A 5,645-nucleotide genomic window follows, 5' to 3' on the forward strand; every position below is an offset into this window, starting at 1 on the left:
TAGTTGTAGTTACTTTATGATTGACTACGTAGGAATACATAGGCTAGACTAAGTCCATAAAGTGCACTGACAACAATTACTACAAATTCAACTTGTCTCAAGACCAACTCAATTCATCATCCCATGAAATCGACATAAGCAAGATTCAATCCTCAAAACAATGTAACAATCTAATGCGTCTATAAGATAAGTGTCAGACAACGGAAGGCCACGAGTTGCGTCCCTTGTAACATAAACACAAATAACATTGTCCGCTACCTATAATATGAAGTCCATATATGAGTCCGGCAATTAATGATAAATCGAGTTTCGATTTATTATTGCTGATAACAGTTCGTGTTATATATTACCTACTAAGATATGACTGACAAAACAGTGATGCCCTTACATTTGTTATATAGGTAGTAAAACTACTAGTATTCAGTCGTATTAACTACTATATCGCACTAAGGCACGTATGGACACTACCACCACTAATACTAGTTGTTGGTTGTTATATATTGCACCTCCTAAATCAGAATCTCAAGTTCTCGTCACAACATTCAGACACTGCAATCTATCTCCGGTTTTACTTGCTGACGTAGTGTCGGCCTGCTGCTACATTACGCCATTTTGATGATTAAAGTCTTCTGTTTTTTGTCTTTTTTACTTTTTAATGTGTCATATTAGTTCTTTACTACCACGTCTTCTCGCAAGAGCTGTTAAATCTCGCGTGGTTTTCATTGAACAAGTCCGAGGCCGGAACTCATCTATTTGATCATCGTCCTCTGATTCCTCCTCGTTTAACACTGTAACACTATTGGCACTTCTGATTCCATAGTTTTCTAGGTCCAAAGTTATGTCTGTGCTGGTACTGAAAAATCGTATTGGACTGCAGACTCGTGTTAGAACTGGTTAATGTCTGTCTATCCCGGAATCCTGCCCTGCGCTTGGCTGTGTTCAAAGACACAATAGTGTCGAGGATATCACAGAACTGACGCTTCAACAGGATATCATGCTGGCGGAGCAAAATCTGGAAAAGATGAGAATGAAAAATATGTGTCAGTAAAGTTTTGAAAATCTTAATTATTAAAAGTCTATTGGAAAACTATCCGCATCTTTATATCACCAACATCTTTTCTTATATGGCACATTTTTCTTTTGATTTCTGTCCTTTCAAAATGAAGTCGGAGATTTAAAAAACAGCATCTGCACGATTTAGCAAATAACCATCCATACACAAAATAAAGTTTCCATATATCTATACATGTATTTTTTACATAGGATAATCGCTTTAATAAAATATCTAGTGATTATAGGATAGTATCAGACATATTGTACTTCATCTCTATGGATACAGCGTACGGATTTAGGACAGGGAGAACGTACCCGTTATATCACGCAAAACTTCAATGAGGGACATCATAGTCCATAACCATTCAAACTAGAATGTTAATTTTTGTTTAATACTTTGTATTTAACACCTTCGTGAAATGGTCTATCAACCTTTCTTATATATGTAGCTACCAATACTCTTCAACTTAGAGGAAACATGATGTAATTAAGAAACCCTATGCCCCCGGTTGCAACAAAATTCTGAAATGGGACATTGAAACTACTGTGTAAGGCATGTGCTTATTGCATGCGCACCTTAGGAAAAACTTAAGACGTAGATCCATTGTCACGGTCAAGATCACATAGTCAAAAATGTTGGTACCATCAGAATGGCCTTGCCACAAGGAACACACACGCTAAATATGGACGCCAAACCTCTTATAGTGCAATAGTTATGGCCAATGGTATTTTTTTCAAATCACGGTCAAGGGCACATGGTCAAACATTGTGGTACCACTGGAAAGGTCTTGTCACAAGAAACACACATACCAAATCTGAAAGTCCTACCTTATACCATGCAATAGATATGGGCAAGGTTAATGTTGACAACAAGCAAGCACAAAAACAATATGACCCCAATCTTTCGATCCGAAGGCTTAAAATTCTCTCAGAAAGAGAAAATAGAATGGTTTGTTATTTCAGATCTTAACAGTTCTTGTCTAATCCATAGTAAAGCTCGACTAAAGTCTGAGAGCCGTTCAGCGACCTCGTCAGCTCCTCGGAGATGATGGATGCCACCTTTCGTCTATCGAACGATCGGAACTCCTTTATATGTATCGCTTTGGTAGACGGACAAAACCAGGAAGACTAGAAGGGCGAAGAGGGACGCAACTACTTTCTTGTGACGCCATAATTAAGATAAAGATCATAATATACACACCGAATTTGTGTTTATTGTTGTTGAATAAATAGTTTTCTGTAAACGGTTGTGTAAGGGGCCATATTTTCAAAGAAATGATCTTGCGGCGTTAAAGAAATGGACATTAGATTATATTTCAACAAGATGGTGTTGTAACATTTCAATAAACGAAATCGCAATTATTGCAATCTAGGTGATAATTTCTTATCCGTTAATACAATCAGCAACAGACTGAAACTACTCCACACCGAAGTTGTTACCATACACAATCAGAAAAACATTGTAGGTACACGTGCCAACTAGGGTATAGCTAGTGACCCTCTGTATAGAAAACGTACGTGTAAATACCATCCTCACCTCATTATTCAGATATGATAGGGATTTTAGGGTTAACAGCGTGATTAAGGTATAATTGAAGTGAGACACTGACCGTTAGTGTGACATTGACCATTATTGAGACTCTCACCATTAACGAGACACTGACCATTAGTGAGACACTGACCATTAGTGAGACACTGACCGTTATTGAGACACTGCCCATTAGTGAGAAACTGACCATTAGTGAGACACTGCCCATTAGTGAAACACTCACCATTAGTGAGACACTGACCATTATTGAGACACTGCCCATTAGTGAGACACTGACCATTAATGAGACACTGCCCATTAGTGAGACACTCACCGTTAGTGAGACACTGACCATTATTGAGACACTGCCCATTAGTGAGACACTGACCATTAATGAGACACTGACCATTAGTGAGACACTGACCGTTAGTGAGACACTGACCATCATTGAGACACTGACCATTAATGAGACACTGACAATTAGTGAGACAATGACCGTTAGTGACACACTGACCATTCGTGAGACACTGACCATTAATGATACACTGACCGTTAGTGACACACTGACCATTCGTGAGACACTGACCATTAGTGAGACACAGACTGTTATTGAGACACTGACCGTTAGTGAGACACTGACCGTTATTGAGACACTGACCGTTAGTGAAACACTGACCATTAGCAATGTACTTTATGTTTATGTACATAGCTGATCGGAGTGATTTATATTCAGTTGATTAACCTAACTTCTAACTTTACTAACAGTTGAATGTACTACATCGCTAGATATTAATTTCATAACCGATAAAAAATAATTTGAACATTTAAATATATAACATATATATGTGTAGTTTCTATTAATCATGATTTTTTCAAGTTCGCATATCCATTTTATTAACAACGTCAAAAAGTTAAATTAAAATAGGAGCGACTCAACACTAATTCATATCATTATCGCTCAGAGAGTGTAAAAAATGTCTTTGTGCATGCAATTTTAGATTCAGATTAATTCAAATTCACTTAATTCACCCTGTCACACGTGTAGCGTGAAACAAGGGGTCCTTTTACAAAGTGAGAATTGAAACATGGCTGGCACATAAGTCTTGGCTAAAACATAATTATACTTAGTAAGAAATCATATCGAAACGGCGGTTTAAAACGAGGCTCCGAAAGGTCACGTGATGAACTCGGTTATGAACAGCTATGGATGGTAGACACAACAGTGAGTGTCGACAAGCGTTAGTTTGAAGCCAAGAATCTTTACTAATTTCTCTCAGAGAATGTTACAATTTTGTGAAGAGTCAAATTGAAAGTATTACAATGCTTATATATATTACACTACTGACACTGAAATGAGTGGTACATTGTTTCTTTTCCTTATAACGATCACCGACTCTGAAATTCTAGAAACGCGTTGAAAGAGTTCCTGAGATAGGAGTATTTCTGGAACTTATTCAGAATGATTGTTTTCAACGATGAAACTATTGTACTTGAGAGTAAGTATTCCATAATTCTTATAATCGATACACCAAGTCGAAACTGCTAATGGTAGGTACTGGTTGTCACCAGTGTATTTATATGGAATCAGTCCTCACCTGTCCACCGACCTATTACCGTGCACAGAGGAATAACTCAGTGAAAAGTCTATTATTCAAATAATTTCGTTTTCAGAAGTTGAACTGGCCAGAATGTTTAAACACGACGAGATTTTTCGAGAAAAAAATGTTGAATTGTAAAAAAAAAAAAAAAATTAAAAATCGAAGAAATGAAATATAAAATTTAATTCTTCTGTCTTTTTCATTTTTTTCATATCAATATTTTTTCTTTAAAAAAAATATCTTCATAAGTGAGTGCGCAACAGATATCAACTTATAAAATCGAAATTATTTGAATCATAGATATTTTCACAGCGTTAGCTCCCTGTGTTACAGTCGAAAGGATGCTAAAGATCATGAAAGTGTGAAATTGTAAGCAAACAAATGCAACAACATTTCCGTCACATTTGTGAATATCTATACGATTTGAGTACACGATTAATAATTTACGAAAAGGTGCACTTGATGTCAGAAATCACGCAGAGAGAAGGAGGAGGGACTCATATACTTATTTACTATGTTTGACACATGCTATAAATGTAACTAATCATTTGGTATACAAAATCTCTATTTATTATGTTAATTAACTGTTGACATATTCCCATTATGAGGACAGTCACACAAATCTTAAGTTGATGAGGATGTAGGACGTAAGTAAGTTGCAAACATGTTTACTTATCAATGTTTCCACGAATAAAATGTCTTTGTGAGTTTTCCTGTATTTGACAGGCTTAAGGTAGGCTCCGTTACCGATGTTAATTAATTAATATATATTATTTGTACAGGGGAAAGGTTCCCGAAGGGTTGTGCTTACATGTCAATGTATTAGATAGTGAAGATACACGGTGAGATTCGAAGTCAAGGATAAAAGGATTAACGTTCTCTCATTTTCGGATCCCTGTGACTTACATGTTGAACGAAGGGAAGTAACTCTAGCAGATCAGTCTGTCTCGTCTATTACTGACTTCCGTGAAAATATTTAATGTTTTACTTCAAACTTTTAGTAAAGCTGGGAAGTTTGAACCATCGATAACACAACGTTAACAGTAACTAGCAAGGTTATGTGATGATTGTGTCCCCGAACAATGCAACATTGAATATTTAAATTTTGCGTCAAATGTGTTCGAAACTTTTATGTAAGTGACTTTCCAAAATCATTGGTCAGTTATTGTTGTTCCAATAGAAATAAAAGATATGTCTTCTTATTAACGTTAAAGTGTTGATAATTTCAGTTATCTTGGAATAATGATGAAATGCAATAGTAAATTCAGTTTGACGCAGAAAATAGCTGGCCAGGGAAGAAAATCGTTATTTGCCCTAACAAACATTTGTAAGAGAAAATATTTCATTATTGAAACTCAACTCAGCGTTTTGGACCCTTTGTTTGGAGTGACAGTATAAAGAATGAATTATTAATAATAGGTTTAGGGTAATTGTGGGGACAATGGTAATAATAGCAATTAAGTTTT

General features: G+C 36.1%; 1 pseudogene; it reads right to left on the reverse strand.

Annotated features, from left to right (window-relative positions):
- Positions 1-660: 660 nt before the first annotated feature.
- Positions 661-2,225, reverse strand: LOC132556936 (uncharacterized; annotated as a pseudogene).
- Positions 2,226-5,645: the final 3,420 nt, after the last annotated feature.

The sequence above is a fragment of the Ylistrum balloti genome, unplaced genomic scaffold (genome assembly GCF_031769215.1).
Source record: "Ylistrum balloti isolate Yb309-2 unplaced genomic scaffold, AGI_CSIRO_Ybal_v1 Utg370612, whole genome shotgun sequence".
Lineage (NCBI taxonomy): Eukaryota > Metazoa > Mollusca > Bivalvia > Pectinida > Pectinidae > Ylistrum > Ylistrum balloti.